The sequence below is a fragment of the Artemia sp. Qi Xiang Cuo genome, chromosome 5 (genome assembly GCF_049724085.1).
Source record: "Artemia sp. Qi Xiang Cuo chromosome 5, ASM4972408v1, whole genome shotgun sequence".
NCBI lineage: Eukaryota > Metazoa > Arthropoda > Branchiopoda > Anostraca > Artemiidae > Artemia > Artemia sp. Qi Xiang Cuo.
The window spans coordinates 52,786,772-52,808,573 of NC_142798.1; the positions used below are offsets into that span (position 1 = coordinate 52,786,772).

Here is a 21,802-nt window from a genome sequence, read left to right on the forward strand (position 1 = left end):
AAACGCCGTTTGAACAGCAGAATTAATTATACGCGAGTAATTCGAAAATTTAAGAAATGGTCAAGGTCAGGTGGTCTTAACTCTTTACCATCGCATCAAAAACTATAGTTGAAATGAAAGGAAAAAATGAATTAAAAACTTGGTGCTCCATAACGTTTTAAGTAAGGTGTCAATCGCAACATTTTTGTTTTTCCTGATGAATGAATACAATAAAAATTTTCAATCGTAAGCACTGCAATAGCGCTACGTAAGTAAAGAAGGATGTTGGCACAATGTATTTTTTTTTGTTCTTTGTTTCTTAGTTATAAACCGGGGCACTTCGTATCGAAGGAGCTGTCATAGAAACTTCAAAAAGGGTTCCCTCGATTCGAAAGTGGAAGGACTTGAGCCCTTTTACATAGCCGAAAGTGATTGGAAGGCAACTAACACCCTTTTCACGCTCACCATTTCCCCAAAGACATGCAATCAAAATTTTTAGATAATCGTTTTGTTCAACGTAGTTGAAATATCTGGAAATTGTGTCTGAGGAAGACACTTCCCCCTCAGCCCTCAGGGCAAGGGTTATAAGTAATGCCAAGGGGGCATATAAGGTTTTCAAAGAAAGCGTTGTCGTAGCAACTTCAAAAAGGGCTCATTGAATTGGAAATTCAAATTCTAATTAATGATTAACCCGAGGAAGAAGTTAATGTGTAAGCTACGCGAGAAAATTTAAAGAACTTAAGGCCGTCAAGGACCTGTACAACGTGGTTAAATTCCTAAAATGCATTAAATCCAACAAGATTTTGGTTACAAATAAACTACCATTACTACTATAGGGGAATCTTTTTCTCAAACATTTAAACATAATTGAGAATTTGTCTTTACAAGAGCAGAACCTGGTTTAAGAATTGGCTGAAATAGTTAATAAACTGAGACTTACTTTATTCCCTTGTATATATTGCAATTACTTTTTTTTAGACCTCGGTTCATTTCCCAGTTTTGATTAACTTTCAAAACAGTTCTAATAAATAAAATACTTAATTCATAGTGAAGAAAACTATATTTGTTGATCATTATTTGTTTTTTATGGAGTGACCTGTAGGGCCCATGCAGTCAAGTAGTGCGTTAAATTTTGTGCTTTGTATACTTTATCTATAACCAGTTTTGCTATTGAAGTTATATTCAACTTTTTTTTACGTATCTTAAAATGATAGGAAATATGCTTACGGCTATAGCAATCGTACTCCATATGGATATGCGAGATTGAGGTCTCCGGGATAGAGCTTAATATATTCACTCTTTGAGTATAAAATACAGATCCAACTTACAATTTTGTATAGTTTGAAAAGCTAACTTCAAGGATGTATGGTGTTTTCGATTGCAAATTCATTGACCTGAAGAAGTCATCATGTGGGGTGATTTTTGAATGTGCGTTTCTATTGCTGACTACAGATCGTAGAGAAGTCACGGGTTGCAACTTGCATATCAACTACAATATATATGACTCCAATGGAGACAGGTAACACAATATATCATGCCTCATAGAAAAATATGTTTTTGTTATAGAGATATCTCCATCCTATAACAAAGGAACGGATATATCCATTGTAAAAGTGGACGTTAGAAGTATATGTTTTTTTTTTTTGTGTAACAATACTTTACGCGAAAAGGACTCTATCCATTAATTAACTTTTAATCTAAAAATAGGCACCTGATATGCAAATATTCAAACTTGAAGATTTTAATTGAGGATTTTCCGAGTAAAAGGCACAGCCCACAGAACCAAGTTCAATTTCTTATCAGATGGGTGCCGATTAATATTCCTTCTCGGAATGTGAGTGTAAGATATCCCAGGAAGAAGAAGAACAACAAAATCCGTGATATAGATTGGGATCACACTAAGTGGATGATGAACAATGATGAATTTTTATAACAGCCATCACCCCCATGACTACCCAACGGTCTTTTTAAAGACCAACAAATCTATAAACACTTCCTAACCATGGTCATATGAATCTTTTCTGTGCCTTGACAGAAAACAAAACATCGCATCGTACTAGTCTGAAATATTTTTTTTTCTTCTTTTTTTTGTACCATGTGAAAAATTCACAATGGTTTTGATACAATGAGCGGCTAATCAGATCAACCCTCAGTATTACTTACCAAATCTCCAAAACCTGAATGCTGAAAACTAATTAGCCTCGAAACGTAGTTTAGTTTTAATTCTGAATCCAAATACGTATACTTTACTAGGTTTTAGACTATTCGTTAAAGTTACAAACAAAAGTCAATCCACATAAATTAAAGAAAAAGGGGAAACATCCCAGTAGGGACTGACTTTCATATCTTGAGTTGAAGTACCCTTTTTAAGCATTAGAAGATATCATACAGCGACAAAATGTCGTTTACAACTGGTTTGTGCAGCAAAGCAAATATTTTGGCCTAAATACAACACAAAAGCTATCAAGCATAAATGTTATGAGAATAGCAATCAACTTAAAATGATCGAAAAAGTTTGTATATAATCTTTTACATTCTGTAGGCAGGTTTTGGGGGAGATGGGTATATTGGTAGAAGGATGTCTTAGCGTAGTTATAGCATGATAGTGGGGAGCGAGTTACCTCCAGTTTTTTGTAAGAAAAATATGGAAAATACAATTCTATGGTTCAAATCGGAAACTTCAATCTAATTTTTGGATCGAAAAAAAAAATATTTCTCTAAAATCTGCGCTAATAAGGGTTTTTTGCTGTAAACTCTAGTTTTTTGTAAGAAAATTATGGAAAATACAATTCTCTGGTTCAAATCTGAAGCTTTAGTCTATTTCTGGATCGAAAAATAAAGTATTTCTGTAAAAATCTGAGCTAATAAGGGTTTTTGGCCGTAAACTCTAGTTTTTTGTAAGAAAATTATGAAAAATACAGTTCTCTGGTTCAAATCTGAAATTTAAGTCTATTTTTGGATCAAAAAATAAAACTATTTCTGTAAAATCTGAGCTAATAAGGGTTTTTGCCGTAAACTATAGTTTTTTGTAGGAAAATTAGGGTAAATACAATCCTCCAGTTCAAATCTGAAACTTAAGTCTATTTTTGGATCGAAAAATAAAACTATTTCTGTAAAATCTAAGGTAATAAGGAGGATGACTTGAAAATAAAATTTTTTGCATGAAAGTAGGGAGCGAGTTGCCTCTAGTTTTTTGTATGAAAAGTATGGAGAATAAAATTCTATGGTTCAAATCTGAAAATTAAGTCTATTTTTGGATCGAAAAATAAAACTATTTCTGTAAAATCTGAGGTAATAAGGGCTTTTTGCCGTAAACTCTAGTTTTTGTAAGAAAATTATGGAAAATACAATTCTCTGGTTCAAATCTGAAACTTTAGTCTATTTTTGGATCGAAAAATAAAACTATTTCTTAAAAATCTGAGCTAATAAGGGTTTTTGGCCGTAAACTCTAGTTTTTTGTAAGAAAATTATGGAAAATACGATTCTCTGGTTGAAATTTGAAACTTAAGTCTATTTTTGGATCGAAAAATATAACTTTTTCTGTAAAATCTGCACTAATAAGGGTTTTTTGCCGTAAACTCTAGTTTTTGTAAAAAAATTATGGAAAATACAATTCTCTGGTACAAATCTGAAACTTAAGTCTATTTTTGAATCGAAACATAAAACCATTTCTGTAAAATCTGAGCTAATAAGGTGGATGACTTGAAAATAAAATTTTTAACGAGAAATACCTGAAAAGGGTTTTGGGGCAGATGGGTTGATTGGCGGAAGGATGTCTTAGTGTAGTTATAGCATGATAGTGGGGAGTGAGTTGCCTCTAGTTTTTTGTAAGAAAATTATGGAAAATACAATTCTATGGTTCAAATCTGAAGCTTTAGTCTATTTCTGGATCGAAAAATAAAGTATTTCTGTAAAAATCTGAGCTAATAAGGGTTTTTGGCCGTAAACTCTAGTTTTTTGTAAGAAAATTATGGAAAATACAATTCTCTGGTTCAAATCTGAAACTTAAGTCTATTTTTGGATCAAAAAATAAAACTATTTCTGTAAAATCTGAGCTAATAAGGGTTTTTTGCCGTAAACTATAGTTTTTTGTAGGAAAATTAGGGTAAATACAATCCTCCAGTTCAAATCTGAAACTTAAGTCTATTTTTGGATCGAAAAATAAAACTATTTCTGTAAAATCTGAGCTAATAAGGTGGATTACTTGAAAATAAAATTTTTTGCATGATAGTGGAGAGCGAGTTGCCTCTAGTTTTTTGTAAGAAAATTATGAAAAATACAATTCTATGGTTCAAATCTGAAACTTAAGTCTATTTCTGGATTGAAAAATAAAACTATTTCAGTAAAATCTGAGCTAATAAGGGTTTTTGCCGTAAACTCTAGTTTTTTGTAAGAAAATTATGGAAAATACAATTCTCTGGTTCAAATCTGAAACTTTAGTCTATTTTTGGATCGAAAAATAAACTGTTTCTGTAAAAATCTGAGCTAATAAGGGTTTTTGGCCGTAAACTCTAGTTTTTTGTAAGAAAATTATGGAAAATACAATTATCTGGTTGAAATTTGAAACTTAAGTCTATTTTTGGATCGAAAAATATAACTATTTCTGTAAAATCTGAGCTAATAAGAGTTTTTTGCCGTAAACTCTAGTTTTTTGTAAGAAAATTATGGAAAATACAATTCTATGGTTCAAATCTGAAACTTAAATCTATTTTTGGATCGAAACATAAAACCATTTCTGTAAAATCTGAAATAATAAGGTGGATGACTTGAAAATAAAATTTTTAACGAGAAATACCTGAAAAGGGTTTTGGGGCAGATGGGTTGATTGGCGGAAGGATGTCTTAGTGTAGTTATAGCATGATAGTGGGAAGTGAGTTGCCTCTAGTTTTTTGTAAGAAAATTATGGAAAATACAATTCTATGGTTCAAATGTGAAACTTTAGTCTATTTTTGGATCGAAAAATAAAACTATTTCTGTAAAATCTGAGCTAATAAGGTTTTTTGCCGTAAACTCTAGTTTTTTTGTGAGAAAATTATGGGAAATACAATTCTATGGTTCAAATCTGAAACTTAAGTCTATTTTTGTCTCGAAAAATAAAAGTATTTCTGTAAAATCTGAGCTAATAAGGTGGATGACTTGAAAATAAAATTTTTAACGAGAAATGCCTGAAGTGTTTTGGGGGAGATGGGTTGATTGGCAGAAGGATGTCCTGCTCCATATCATATGATCAAACTCTGCCTCGAGCAAGGCCGTATCCATCGGAGGATGCTACAGGGTGTGTCTACAAGTTTTTTTTAACCCCCAACCCCCCACTCTGAAAGAGAATAAACCCCTCCGGGCAATAATCACAGGTACAAACTTGGTCTCGAAAAGATCCGTGTCTGTTTTATGGGTTAATCACCCATAAGGCTGATTTATCTATTTATCCCGACGTAACTAAATGCTAAATTCACGTTGTCTCATTATTGGGAAAAAATAAGTAATTGCTGTTGTAAGTAATTGCAATAAATGCAATTTTTGTGTTCTATTAAACGCCGTTTGAACAGCAAAATTTACTATACAAGAGTAATTCGAAAATTTAAGAAATGGTCAAGGTCAGGTGGTCTTAACTCTTTACCATCGCATCAAAAAATATAGTTGAAATGAAAGGAAAAAATGAATTAAAAACTTGGTGCTCCATAACGTTTTAAGTAAGGTGTCAATTGCAACATTTTAGTTTTTTCTGATAAATGAATACAATAAGAATTTTCTATCGTAGGCAGTGCAATAGCGCTGCGTAAGTAAAGAAGGATGTTGGCACAATGTATTATTTTTTGTTATAGCCGAAAGTGATTGGAAGGCAACTAACACCCCTTTCACGCCCGCCATTTCCCCAAAGACATGCAATCAAAATTTTTGAGATAATCGTTTTGTTCAACATAGTTGAAATATCTGGAAATTGTGTCTGAGGAAGACACTCCCCCCTCAGCCCTCAGGGCAAGGGTTATAAGTAATGCCAAGGGGGCATATAAGGTTTTCAAAGAAAGCGTTGTCGTAAAAACTTCAAAAAAGGCTTATTCAATGGGAAATTCAAATTCTAATTGATGATTAACCCGAGGAAGAAGTTAATGTGTAAGCTACGCAATAAAATTTTACAGAACTTAAGACCGTCAAGGACCTGTACAACGTGGTTAAATTCCTAAAATGCATTAAATCCAACAAGATTTTGGTTACAAATAAACTACCATTACTACTATAGGGGAATCTTTTTCTCAAACATTTAAACATAATTGAGAATTTGTCTTTACAAGAGCAGAACCTGGTTTAAGAATTAGCTGAAATGGTTAATAAACTGAGACTTACTTTATTCCCTTGTATATATTGCAATTACTTTTTTTTAGACCTCTGTTTATTTCCCAGTTTTGATTAACTTCCAAAACAGTTCTAATAAATAAAATACTTAATTCCTGTTTTTTCCTGGCCATAGAGCCTTATGGGGGATTTTATATTGAAGTGTATTTTGTTGTGTTTATTAATTGCATAAATTGATTGATTGATTGAAGAAAACTATATTGGTTGATCATTATTTGTTTTTTATGGAGTGACCTGTAGGGGCCCATGCAGTCAAGTAGTGCGTTAAATTTTGTGCTTTGTATACTTTATCTATAACCAGTTTTGCTATTGAAGTTATATTCAACTTTTTTTTCTTTTTTTACGTATCTTAAAATGATAGGAAATATGCTTACGGCTATAGCAATCGTACTCCATATGGATATACGAGATTGAGGTCTCTGGGTTAGAGCTTAATATATTCACTCTTTTGAGTATAAAATACAGATCCAAATTACAATTTTGTATAGTTTGAAAAGCTAACTTCAAGGATGTATGGTGTTTTCGATTGCGAATTCATTGGCTTGAAGAAGTCATCATGTGGGGTGATTTTTGAATGTGCGTTTCAATTGCTGACTACAGATCGTAGAGAAGTCTCTTGTTACCACTGGCATATCAACTACAATATATATGACTACAATGAAGACAGGTAGCACAATACATTATACGTCATAAACAAAATAGGTTTTTATGATAGAGTGATACCTACATCCTATAACAAAGGGAAGGATCTATCCATTGTAAAAGAGGAAGTTTGAGAGATATGCTGTTTTTTTGGTGTAATAGCACTGTACGCAAAAGGGAATTTACCCATTAATAAACTTTTAATCGAAAAATGCAAATCTGAAATACCAATATTCAACTTGGAAAATTTTAATTGTGAGGTATTTCCCAGTAAAATACACAACCCGGAGGACGAAGTTCAATTTTTTAGCAGATGGGTGCCGATAAATATTCCTTCTCGGAATATGTGTGTAAGATATCCCAGGAAGAAGAACAACAAAATCCGTGATATAGATTGGGATCACACCAAGTGGATGATGAACAATGATGAATTTTTATAACAGCCATCACCCCAGTGACTACCCAACGGTGTTTTTAAAGACCAACAAATATATCAACACTTCGTAGCCATGGTCATATGAATCTTTTCTATACCTTGACAGAAAAAAAACATCGCATCATACTAGTCTGAAATAGTTTTTTTCTTCTTCTTTTTTTTTGTACCATGTGAAAAAATTCACAATGGTTTTGATACAGTGAGCGGCTAATCAGATCAACCCTTGGTATTACTTACCAAATCTCCAAAAACTGAATGCTGAAAACTAATTAAGCTCGTAACGTAGTTTAGTTTTAATTCTGTGTCTAAATACGTATAGTTTACTAGGTTTTAGACTATTTGTTAAAGTTACAAACAAAAGTCAATCCACATAAATTAAAGAAAAAGGGGAAACATCCCAGTAGGTGACTTTCATATCTTGAGTTGAAGAACCCTTTTTTAAGCATTAGAAGATATCATACAGCGAAAAAATGTCGTTTACAACTGGTTTGTGCAGCAAAGCAAATATTTTGGCCTAAATACAACACAAAAGCTATCAAGCATAAATGTTATGAGAATAGCAATCAACTTAAAATGATCGAAAAAGTTTGTATATAATCTTTTACATTCTGTAGGCAGGTTTTGGGGGAGATGGGTATATTGGTAGAAGGATGTCTTAGCGTAGTTATAGCATGATAGTGGGGAGCGAGTTACCTCCAGTTTTTGTAAGAAAATTATGGAAAATACAATTCTCTGGTTCAAATCTGAAATTTGAGTCTATTTTTGGATCGGAAAATAAACTATTTCTGTAAAAATGTGAGCTAATAAGGGTTTTGGGCCGTAAACTCTAGTTTTTTGTAAAAAAAAGTATGGAAAATAAAATTATCTGGTTCAAATCTGAAACTTAAGTCTATTTTTCGATCGAAAAATAAAACTATTTCTGTAAAATCTGAGCTAATAAGGGTTTTTGCCGTAAACTCTAGTTTTTTGTAAGAAAATTATGGAAAATACAATTCACTGGTACAAACCTGAAACTTAAGTTTATTTTTGAATCGAAAAATAAAACTATTTCTGTAAAATCTGAGCTAATAAGGTGGATGACTTGAAAATAATATTTTTAGCGAGAAATACCTGAAAAGTGTTTTGGGGGAGATGGGTTGATTGGCGGAAGGATGTCTTAGTTTAGCTATAGCATGATAGTGGGGAGCGAGTTGCCTCTAGCTTTTTGTAAGAAAATTATGGAAAATACAATTCTCTGGTTCAAATCTGAAACTTTAGTCTATTTTTGGATCGAAAAATAAACTATTTCTGTAAAATCTGAGCTAATAAGGGTTTTTGACCGTAAACTCTAGTTTTTGTAAGAAAACTATGGAAAATGCAACTCTCTGGTTCAAATCTGAAACTTAAGTCTATTTTTGGATCGAAAAATAAAACTATTTCTATAAAATCTGAGCTAATAAGGTTTTTTGCCGTAAAATCTATTATTTTTTGTGAGAAAATTTTAGAAAATACAATTCTTTGGTTCAAATCTGAAACTTAAGTCTATTTTTGGATCGAAAAATAAAACTATTTCTGTAAAATCTGAGCTAATAGGGTGGATGACTTGAAAATAAAATTTTTAACGAGAAATGCCTGAAAAGTGTTTTGGGGGAGATGGGTTGATTGGCAGAAGGATGTCTCAGCGTAGTTATAGCATGATAGTGGGGAGCGAGTTGCCTCTGGTTTTTTGTAAGAAAATTATGGAAAATACAATTCTCAGGTTCAAATCTGAAACTTAAGTCTATTTTTGGATCGGAAAATAAAACTCTTTCTGTAAAATCTGAGCTAATAAGGGTTTTTTGCCGTAAACTCTAGTTTTTTGTAAGAAAATTATGGAAAATACAATTCTCTGGTTCAAATCTGAAACTTTAAATTTTTTTCTTTTATATCACAAACAATTTTCACCCCCACAACCCTCAGGACAAGGGTTATAAGTAATGCCCTGAGGGCATATAAGGTTTAATATGTTGAATAAAATATGCAATGTCTACATAGCTTTATTTCATTTTTTTTACAGACATGCATAAAGTTGGGTTAATCTAGGTTCACTTAAGAGTGGCGCAAGCGTCGTTACGTTGAATTTAGGTTGGACCGGTTATAGATGTCAGCAGTGCCACTGGGAAAGCACCTCGGAAATATCAAAACCATAGGTTAGGTTAGGTTAGTTTAGCTTACGTGCGCGCACGTAAGCTAACCTAAAAGATTGTGTACAAACTTTTTCGATCATTTTAAGTTGATTGCTATTCTCATAACATTTATGCTTGATAGCTTTTGTGTTGTATTTAGGCCACGTTGTACAGGTCCTTGACGGCCTTGAGTTTTGTAAAATTTTGTCGCGTAGCTTACACATTAACTACTTCCTCGGGTTAATCATTAATTAGAATTTTGAATTTCGAATTGAATGAGCCCTTTTTGAAGTTTCTACGACAACGCTTTCTTTGAAAACCTTATATGCCCCCTTGGCATTACTTATAACCCTTGCCCTGAGGGCTGAGGGGGAGTGTCCTCCTCAGACACAATTTCCAGATATTTCAACTATGTTGAACAAAACGATTATCTCAAAAAATTTATTGCATGTCTTTGGGGAAATGGTGGGCGTGAAAGGGGTGTTAGTTGCCTTCCAATCACTTTCGGCTATAACAAAAAATAATACATTGTGCCAACATCCTTCTTTACTTACGTAGCGCTATTGCAGTGCCTACGATTGAAAATTCTTAGTGTATTCATTCATCAGGAAAAACTAAAATGTTGCGGTTAACACCTTGCTTAAAACGTTATGGAGCACCAAGTTTTTATTTCATTTTTTCCTTTCATTTCAACTATATTTTTTGATGCGATGGTAAAGAGTTAAGACCACCTGACCTTGACCATTTCTTAAATTTTCGAATTACTCGCGTATAGTTAATTCTGCTGTTCAAACGGCGTTTAATAGAACACAAAAATTGCATTTATTGCAATTACTTACGACAGCAATTACTTATTTTTTCCCAATAATGAGGCAACGTGAATTTAGCATTTAGTTACGTCGGGATAAATAGATAAATCAGCCTTATGGGTGATTAACCCATAAAACAGACAAGGATCTTTTCGAGACCAAGTTTGTACCTGTGATTATTGCCCGGAGGGGTTTATTCTCTTTCAGAGGGGGGGGTGGGGGTTAAAAAAACTTTTGAAGACACACCCTGTAGCATCCTCCGATGGATACGGCCTTGCTCGAGGCAGAGTTTGATCATATGATATGGAGCAGATAATGGTCATACACAAAACCTCAGCAAAACAGAGGTAATTGCGACAACGGTCATGAACCGGTTCCTTGTTGAACCTGCAGTGTTCAATCTCTGCAGATATTAAATATAAAAATGAATAGTTTTTAACCAGTTAAAGTTTTTTAAGCAGTTTTATAAAAAAAATCCTTATTCTAATCAAACGATCCTTTTGTTTCAGGAGTCGTTGTTTAAAAATCGGAATAAAATGTCTAACTATAGTGTAAAGAGCAGGATATTGAGGAGGAGGTAGCCCCCCTCATATATGGAATAATTTCGGTTGATTTGAAGTTTTAATATTGCTTCTTACTTTCAGTTGAAAAATTTGCTTTTCTAATATAATTTCTGATCATTTTTCAAATAATCCCAGGAAAACCTGCTTTCACCTCCATGGAAATTTCCAGCCACGAACAATTTCTTGATGGAGACCATTTAAAATGCTTTCCCGGGACATTAACAACTGACCATTCCATCCTCACTGAATAACCCCCCCCCCCCACACACACACAAACACACGTACATTTTTTGCAGACGTTTCCGCCAGAAAATTTCTCCTCATACTGTCATTCGAAAAAAACGGTTTTTTATTGAATTTCTGGTTGTTTTTGTATTCACACTGGAAATCCCTCCCTATGTGGAAGATTTTTCCTAAAAAAAAAACTGGAAAGTTTCTACTGCGCAAAAATTTCACCAGGGTGAATTACTCCTGGTGATAATTCCCCACGGGAATTATCAAAGCCGAAAATCTCCCTCCACGGAAAAATCCCAAAGAGAATTCTAACCCCACTAAAATTTTCCCCCATACAGTTCCTCCAAAAAATCTCGCCAAAGAGAAAGTAAAACAAATAAAAAATTTCGTATACGAATTCTGGGAAATAACCATTTCTTGATGGAGACCATTTAAAATGCTTTCCCGGGAAATTAACCGCAGACAATTCCATGGCTCCATCATTAATCTCAATTAGTAAATGCACGACTCATTTTTCTCTACTATTATCCTCTAATAATAAACTATTCTATCTGAATTCAATTCTCGTACTAATCTAAATTTTAATAAAAATCAGCCCTTTTATTCATCTCCAATCAACAATTGAGATATCTTATAGTGATCAACCAGTGCCGTCTCTGACTGGCTGCTAAAAAATGAGTGTTCCCTCAAAAACTGGTCTCGTTGTTACCATGCTAGCTTTTTGAACTATACACGTGTAAGTGTAGTGTCTCAAGCGTAGGTATTACTTGTAGGGTTTTTGTGTAATTGCATGTGTAATTAGAATATATAGATACATTACTACTCCTTCCCAAGGATTTATTACCTAGACAATTCAAGCCTGGTGAAAATTTACCTCGTAAAATAAAAACCACGCGTAAAATTTCGTATAGAAATTTTGGCAAATTCCCCAAGTGTAAAATTTCACCTGAAGAATTCACCCATGGAAAATTCACTCTCCATGGAAAATCCCCCCAGCAGAAAATTCATCACCCGCCCCCCTGAAAAATGTATGCATACTTCCCAATGACAAATACTATATGTCAACAATAGGCAAATTTTGTAACTTAAAAATATTTCCCCATGGACGGTGGGAGGGTCATGATATCTCCAAAGGTATAGTTATTCAGCCTTTCAACTGAACTGAACAAAGTTGACATCTCAAAATTTTGATCGGACGATTTTGAGACAAAAGGGGGCGTGGGAGGGGGCCTAAATTTTGCCCTCCAATTTTTTTGGTCACTTAAAAAGGGCACTAGAACTTTTAATTTCCGTTCAAATGAGCCCACTCACGATATTCTAGGACTACTGGGTCGATACGATCACCCGTGGAAAAAAAAAAAAAAATAAAAAATAACACGCATCCGTGATTTTCCTTCTGGCAGAAAATACAAAATTTCACATTCTTTCAGATTGGCACTTGAAACTTCTACAGTAGGGTTATCTGATACGCTGAATCTGATGATGCGATTTTCATTAAGACTCTGTGACTTTTAAGGGGTGTTTCCCCCTTTTTTCAAAAATAAGGCAAATTTTCTCAGGCTCGTAACTTTTGACGGGTAAGATCAAGCTCATTGAAACTTATTAATTTGAAATCAGCATAAAATTCAAACCCTTTTCATACATCTACTGGTATCAAAATTCCGTTTTTTAGAGTTTCGGTTACTATTGAGCCGGGTCACTCCTTACTTACAGTTCGTTATAACGAACTGTTTGATATCACAAAATATGATGAGAATATAATACTTTAGAAGAAATGTCGGCTATATATTTGCACATTAGGGGGTGGGTATGTAGGGAAAGTATAGGGGATCTGCATGTAAAATTTCTTAGGTACAATTATTCTGCTTATTACGAAATAAGAATTGTTTTCTAACTTCACGCCGTACAAATACTTTACCCCCCTCCTAATGAACAAATATATAGCCCGAATTATATATTTCCCACCTGTTCTGTCACTTTTTCTTGTCTCACGCTAAGCTGAAAGAAACTAACGAATGAAACCGGTTCTAGAGTGCGTCAATGTCATGTCTATGGTTCAATATCGTTGGAATTACATTCAATACACATATTTTAAGACCATCATGAAAATTAATAACTGGACCAATCGTTTTTAGCATATACTAAAAAAAAACTTTAACTCCCATAGATTATATACTATAAAATATTCGGTTGAAGTTTTTATCAACCGCGTTAATTGTTGTTAGTAATACCGCATAATCTTTTTTCCGCTATAGCCTATATTAGCACAGTCTTCAAGATGCCTATCCTAACGTGACAATCGCCTTAAAGATGTATTTAACTATGCTTGTAGCAGTTGCTTCGGTACTTTTGTATTATCTGTAACACAAGCGCGACATTGTACATTGAACATGCTAAAGAAACTAGTCAAATAGGTTTCTTTCAAAGGACAATTCTTATGCTGAGGATTGCAAACACTGATTTTTCACTCCGTTTGCAATATTTAAACTGCTGTTTTTTGGGGCTTAGGGGGGGGGGGTACCTAGGTTAGGTCACATATTTAATATATGCTATGTTTTTCCCCCCCCCCCCATCCCCCTGATGTACAAATATATAGCCGAAGTTTGTTGCTAAACTATTATATTTTTATCCTATTTTGTTTTATTTCATTAACATCAACCAAACTTCTCGGGGTGCTACCATTTCGACTAACCGTCAAAAGCACTAAACGTCATAACATATAAAAGGAAAATCCATCAGAGCCACTAACCATCATAACATCTAAAAAAATATTATAAGTTTATATAATAGTAATAAGTATATAATAGTTTAGAAACAAAGTTCGACTATATATTTGCACATCAGGGGGCGGGGGTAAAGCATAGCATATATTAAATACGTAACCTAACCTAGATACCCCCCCCCTAAACCCCAAAAAACAACAGTTTAAATATAGTAAACGCAATGAGAAATCACGCTTTGCAATTAATTTAGATAGTAAATTAAATAAAAAAAACAAGTTTTTTTAACTGAAAGTAAGGAGCGGCATTAAAACTTAAAACGAATAGAAATTATTCCGTATATGAAAGGGGCTGTCCCCTCCTCAACGCCACGCTCTTTACGCTAAAGTTTGACTCTGTCTCACAACTTTATTTTTTAAAACAATAAAAACTTTGACTTTCTCACAACTCTATTTTTTAAAACAATAAAAAACTTTAGCGTAAAGAGCTAGGCGTTGAGGAGGGGACAGCCCCTTTCATATACGGAATAATTTCTGTTCGTTTTAAGTTTTAATGTCGCTCCTTACTTTCAGTTAAAAAAACTTGTTTTTTTATTTAATTTCTGATCGTTTTTTAGTTAATGCAGCTTTTATTTGCATAAAAATTTTACTTTTCTTTTGCTAAATGGATGTCTTTACAAATTAACTTACGTAACTAACTTCTATATTCGTATATTTTTCTTCTGGCAAAAAATACAAAGTTGCAGATTTTTGCAGATATGAGCTTGAAACCTATGTAATAGGGTTTTCTGATACGCTGAATCTGACGGTGTGATTTTCATTAAAATTCTTTCACTTTTAGGGGATGTTTCCCCCCTGTTTAAAAAATCAAGTAAATTTTCTCAGGCTCGTAGCCTTTGATGAGTAATACTAAACTTAATAAAATTTATATATTTAGGATCAGCATTATAAACACATTCTTTTGATACATTTATTGACATCAAAATTCCGTTTTTAAAAGTTTCGATTACTATTGAGCCGTATCGCTTGTTTTTTATTGTTTTTTTTTATTACGTATATGTTATTACTTATATGAAGGGGTTCTCCCCTTAGTCAATACCACGCTCTTTACGTTAAAAGTGAAAAAAAATTTTGATTCACAAACCCCTGAATCACAAAGGCCGTTTAATTAGAATAGATAGCTCTTTTGAAAGCACTAAAAAAAAACTGTAGCGTAAAGAGCGAGGTATTGACTTGGGGGAGAACCCCTCACATACGTTAGAATTTCTGTTCGTTTTAAGTTCTAATATTCCTTCTTACATTTCAGTTGAAAAAACTTGTTTTTTTTACTTAACTTCTGATCGTTTCTTAAATAATGCTTGGAAATCCGGCGCCCCCTTCATAGAAATGTCCCTTACCCCAAAGAAATATCCTCCACAGAAATATTTTCCAGAGTAATCCCCTCCTCTAGCCCCCCCCCTCCAGAAAAAAATCCTTCCTGAAAATGGTTGTATACTTCCCAATAACCAATAAATAATGCTGGCAAGTCCGGCGCCCCCTTCATGGTAATTTCCCTTCCCCCATGAAAGCTTCCTTCATGGAAAGATCCTTCCATATAGCCCCCGACCCTCTCCTTCCCCCCTCTTCCAGAAAAAATCTCCTCTGAAAAAGTCTGTATACTTCCCAATCACCAAAACTATATGTTAACATTGAGTAAAGTTCATAAATTTAAGACCTCCCCATGGTGACTTTGGGGGATCAAATCATCCTAATAGTCATTTTTATCATATTCTCAACCGTGTAGAACAAAATAGCTATCTCAACATTGCGATCAGGTTACTTTTGGAAAAAATGAGCGTCGTGGTAGGGGGCCTTGTTGCCCTCCATTTTTTTTGGTCACTTAAATAGGGAAATAAAACTTTAAGTTTCTGATCAAACAAGCTTTCCTACAGTATTCTAGGACCACTGGGTCGATACGATCACCCCTGGGGGAAAAAAAAAAACAAACAAATAAACACGCATCCGTGATCTTTCTTCTGGTAAAAAATGCAAAATTCCACATTATTTGAGATGGGAGCTTGGTACCTTAAGAGTATGGTTCTCTGTATAAGCTGAATATGATGGTGTGATTTTCATTAAGGTTATATATCTTTTAGTAGTTGTTTCCCCCTTTTTTTGAAAATCTTGCAAATTTCCCCAGGCGCGTAAGTTTAGATAAGTAGCACTAAACTTGATGAAAGTTATATATTTGAAATCAGCATTGAAATCTGATTCTTTTGATATATCTATTGGTATCAAAAACCCGTTTTCTAGAGTTTCGGTTACCATTGAGCCGGGTCGCTCCTTACTTACAGTTCGTTACCACGAACTGTTTGATACCCGTTTGACGGGTTTCCATGTCTGGTTTCCTTGTACAGTTTATAGCGGTGGGTGAGATATAATGCAATAGTACCGTATAGCCTAATGTTGACCGGGAGGGAGGGGGTATCAAATTCCATTCTTGCCCCGGGCATCGACAGGTCTAAATCCATCCCCAGTTGGGCAAAGCTGGGCAGACTTTACCGGGATTGTACCCCCCTCCGCCAATTTTTTCCAAATCGTAACGTAACAAAAAAAATGCATATCAACGAATTTTTTTATGTAATTTTGAAGTACTTATGCATTATAGTGGCAACACTCAAGAAGTTAGGTTATTCCTAATGAAAAATATCAATACATGAAAATATAGTACTTTAGAAACAAATTTGGGCTATATATTTGCACATTAGGAGGGGGAGTAAAGTATAACGGGTCTGCATACAAAATGTGTTAGCTACAAGTATTTCTGCATTTTATGAAGTAAGATTTGTTTTCTAGCTTGCGGTCCAAATCCTTTTCCCCTCCCTCCTAATGTGCAAATATATAGCCCAAGTTATTTAATTCCAATGTATTCTGTCACCCACCACTTGTTTTCCACTGAGCATACTCCAATTGTCTTTTAATACAGACAGATAAAACCGATTTTTTCTCGAGTTTTATACAGCGTAAACTTGAGCATTGCCGCAATAACACATAAGTACAATTTTTTCTTTAAAATACACCCCAAACAAAATCCTGAATGCACCCTTGCATATCGATGCCTAAAAATAGGCTCGATAATACTAGACTACTGTACAATCGATTGCATTTTGCAAGTTAGATAAGATTCATTCATAATTAATTAAACATACAACGAGCACAAGGTAGGCAACTAATCCCCCAGAGGCTCGTTGACCTGCAAGTCAGAAAGCCCAAGTTAGAAAAAACATAATTTTCATGGACTCGGATCATTTCACTCTACCTTAGGAAGCAGAGCAAGGCTTTTTAACCAATATTAATTGCAATGCAGTCAATACAAGGCACCACGCATGCACGAAAGGGGAAAAACCCTAAATGGTTATCTTCTCAGTCTAGAATTTATCCCCGTGTCGGTAAATATTCACCAAATCATATTATTGAGTTACGACTAAAGTGAATATACCACTCGATCCCTTTTTTTATGCCCTTTACGAATATAATAATCATTTTTGTCGGTAATGAATTTTAGCCCCCATCCCTATATATACCAACTCAGGGTATATATTTGCACATTAGGGGAGTGGAGGGAAAGTTTAAACTTAGGTCCTACCTCTCATTTACATTAGGAATAAAATTACCCTGAGCTGGTATATATAAGGGTGGGGGCTAAAATTACAACAAAAATGATTTTCATTAACAACAAAAATGATTATTATATTCGTAAAGAGCATAAAAAAGGCATCGAGTGGTATATTCACTTTAGTCGTAACTCAATAATATGATTTGGTAAATATTTACCCCCGTGTCTGGTTATGGAATTTACCAAATAGGCCTACTTTTTGAAATGATTGTAAATAATGGAAGAACACTTGATAATTTGATTGATAGATAGCCTACATTCTGCATATTATAAAGAAGGAATTTAGTTATTTTTTCCTTTTAGTTTTTATATATTCTCTAGGCTAGATATGGGGACGGGGGGGGGGTATTTGCAATTGAATTAACTATTATATTTGGAAATATCATACAAAAAGGAATCGAGTAGTGAGTTCACCTTTTCCCTAGGTCAGCAGGGCGTAATCACGCCAAAATACTCGGGGGAAGAGGGGCATAGCAGGAGCCGATTTTTGCCAAGTCATATGAAAATAACCAAATGAAAAATGAGCGGTAAATTTTTGGCAGTTCATACTATTGACTTAGGAATAAAGTGGGCATACCACTCGATGCCTTTTTTTACTCTTTACCAATATAATAATCGTTTCTATCGGAAACTCAAATTTACCCACCCCACCCCCTAATATGCAAATATATACCCTGAATTGAAACCACACAAAGAAGTTATCAACACTAGTAAAGTTATTGAAAAGTGGTTAAAAACACAACTAATTTATGAATAAGTTGTTCAAGAGTAACATATTCATAAAATACTTATGAATAACACTTCAAACTTCATTTATTACGCAACTCAAATATAAAACGTTTTCCTACTGTTTCATGTTTTTCGAATGCCGTAGACAAAAATGGTGCAGAATTTTGCGACTTGAAACTTTGCCGTCGACAATTCATGGTATATTCCAATTCAGGGTATATATTTGCATATTAGAGGGGTGAGGTGAGTAAATTTGAATTTCCGAAAGAAGCGATTATTTTATTTGTAAAGACAATAAAAAAGGCATCGAGTGGTTTATTCACTTTATTTGAAAAAATTTACCAAATGAGCCATATAGCTAGTACCTTAAAGACAAAGGTTTAGTAAAGAAAACTGATCTGTTTTTGTGGATGCTTGAATTGTGCAGCCCCACATTCATAAAAAAAGTTAAAATATTTACGTATTTGATCTGATAATACCTTTCAGTTGATTCACGAAACATGTCTAAATAACTACTAAAATCCTTTTGTTTGGTTTATCATTGATGCTATGGAAAGCGCTATTGACCCAAATTTGGAGACTCGTTCCGACGTCACAGGCCTGCGTGACCCGTATTCGCAAATATCTGGAACAACTTGGGAAAGCATGTGCTGATTTGTCAAGGACAATATTGATTGTGCTAAAACCAGGGGAGAGTACTTTTTTTCCGGTACTTCCGAATTGTATGGTACACATTCGAGAAGTGAAATTCGGTTAATGCTAGTGAAATAAACAAAATATGATGAAAATACAATACTTTAGTAACAAAATTATGAAAAATACAACAAAGAATTATGTTAGGGGGCTGCACAGAACACATTATATTAAATATCTAACCAAAATACCAACTAAATATTTAATTAAAATAGCCTATATCTATAATGTAGTTTTCCATTGAGCCAAAGCTAACTGTCTGGTAAAAGACCGTGAAAACCGATTATTGTCTCATCTTCGCGATCCAAGTTCTGGAGTGTGTACCATATAATACGAAAGTACCTTTTTTCTTGAATAGTTTACGGAGAGATAACACAATACAAATGAAAATATATTTCACCACAAGGGTGCTTACTGGTGGCGAATCCAGGGGAGGGGTGAGGGGGCACGTGTCCCCTAAAACAGTCTAGAATAGTGAAATTTACTTAATTAACGCAATTTTGCATTAATTAAACTTGCTCGTAACGCATGTTTGTCGGATCAACCTATTTTGCGCCCCCCTAAAAAAATCCTGGATCCGCCACTGGTGCTTACAAGCACATGCGTAGGGGGGGATGGGACATTTTTTTTTACAAAATGTCATAATTTTTATAGCCTTGAATTAACTTTGTGTTTGTGTCATCTCATTTACCTTTCCGCTGTTTGACTGATTCCCTAGTGAAATCAATTGTATGCAAGTACGTCGGCGCACTACCCAAATCCTTAGGGTAGGTAAACAAACATTTTACCAATGGAAGTGTCAATAATTAGGAAACCGTAAATTAAAGAAATAGCAAATCTACACGTAAACAGGAAAGGGGGGAGGGTGAGCCCTTTTAAGGCATTTCCAAACATCTTCCTTTCCCCCAAAAAAGAGGAAACACTTCTGCCTGGAAATACACTTTTCTTGCTTACTCGTGGTACCTCCCTATATTTGCAGGATTCTAAAACCTTAAGGTTTATTGAAAGTGAGCTTACTTGAGTTTCTTAGAGAATCTTAACTGTAAACTAAATGTTATCGACGTCCTGGTCGGAAGTCGGCAAAAGAATATTGAGAACCTTATAAATTAGTCTTTTATTTTCTGCAGGCTGCTAGATGTAGCGTAAATAATCTGCAAACCAATAATTTTTGTCCGGTTTAAGCTTCAGTTTCTTTCTTTACTTCCGTAAGAAAAACTTGATTTTTTTTTTAAACTTAGCCTGGTACAGGCATGCCAATGCGATTCAAGTGTTATTATGATGCTATTATTATTGCGGGATATGTGCAATATGTGCATTATATGAGAATTTTAATGTGAAGAAAAATTTATTTTTTCGAATTTCCTTCTCATAAAACATCAATTCCTCAGACTACAGGAAGTCAAAATCTTGTTTTGTTCTAAGACCTGGGTACTTGTCTGTTAAACGGAAAACACTCAAGAAATACGCTGCCTAAGATCTGACAAAAACCGGCTCACTTCTCTAGAACCGTTTATGATTTGCTTATTTTGAGTGAAAACACTATGATGTAAGTATATCTTTATAAAATATTTGATATTTAGAGGTGGTTAGGGGTTAGGTTAAGTTAGGTATTTAATATAACGCGTTCTGCGCGACCTGCTTTCCATAATTCTTTGTCTTAGTTTTCAAAATTTTGTTTTTAAAGTATTATATTATCACCATGTTTTGGTATATTTCGTTAGGATTAACCAGGGGCGAATATACAGTATTTCCATTGGGGGGGGGGGGGTCAAGAGAGGTCTATATCCTAATATTCAAGGAGCAGTGGCAATATAATAATTGTTCGCCACATTATTGGAGGGGCAACTGCCCCTCCCCCATACCCCTCCCAAACCACACCCCTGGGATTAACTTAACTTAACTTCACTTCTTGGGTGTGTTCTATTTAACAGACAAGTACCAGGACTTTTCCTGTGAATGGGTCCAGAAGCAAAGACCGATTTTAGGCCTGTTCAATTTTTCGGCAGAACATCTTTGTAGCTATGCTTATAAATATTCGAATTATCAATTTTCTTGTGAAGCAATTGGCGCATATGAATCTGTTTTAACCTTCAATTCTAGAAGCCAAAAATTGATTTGTGATTATTTTTACCACTCATTGAATTTCAGCCAGAGACTTAAGCTCACAACATGATCCCATTCAGTTTTGGAGTTAAATTTAAAAATGCCAATATTTACTTTATGTTTAACTAAAAGAAGAGCAATCAAAAGAATTCCTGCAAAGCTCGACTTTGGGAGCTAGCAATATTTTATCAGAAACGACAAATTTACCTAGTATAAATAGATTTAATGTAAATAAGCATGTTAAAGATTTTAAAATGGATGATCATAAATTTTAACATTTAAAACTACGCTTATGGGACAATTTCTAGCGATTTTCATCAGGTGGATATTTTGTTCTATAAAAAGAACAGTTTGCAAAGCTCAAAACTGTGACAATCTCCTCCCAAAACCGACAAATTGGAAATGGTGCTATATCAGTGACAGTAACAGGGTCATTCAATTCTTCAGTTACTTTGCCATTCAAAGCTAAACTGTTTGAGATATAGCTTATAAAATTGTAATATAATGATGAAAGCGCACATATGTAATGATCTAATGTAATTATGATCAAAGTGCATATGTTAAAACATAAAAACGCGAAGAAAGGAGAAAACGAGGATAATAAACAGCCAGTGAAAAAATCAAGCAAATATTTCGGTCAAGACCTCCGCTTGACCGTCCTCAGTGCAGAATAAAACTGATAAAAGTATAAAAAAACCAAACCTTAAAACTAAAAACAAAATTAAAATAAGATGATCCTTTCTGA

At 34.2% G+C, this 21,802-nt stretch overlaps 1 protein-coding gene across 5 annotated transcripts in view; it reads right to left on the reverse strand.

Moving 5' to 3' along the window:
• The window catches only part of Ttc19 (tetratricopeptide repeat domain 19), a 157,103-nt gene that overhangs the window by 22,202 nt on the left and 113,099 nt on the right, over positions 1-21,802 (reverse strand). Inside the window, exon 1 of one of the 5 annotated variants that reach the window (XR_016141796.1) lies at positions 18,741-18,781. The exons of 1 other annotated variant lie outside the window; for it this stretch is intronic. The gene's annotated coding sequence lies outside the window, so the exon portion shown is untranslated. Of the gene's footprint in view, positions 1-1,206; positions 1,225-1,307; positions 1,327-18,721; positions 18,782-21,802 lie in introns of those variants that run through there. 3 more of the 5 variants (XR_016141795.1, XR_016141798.1, XR_016141797.1) reach the window with 3 other exon arrangements.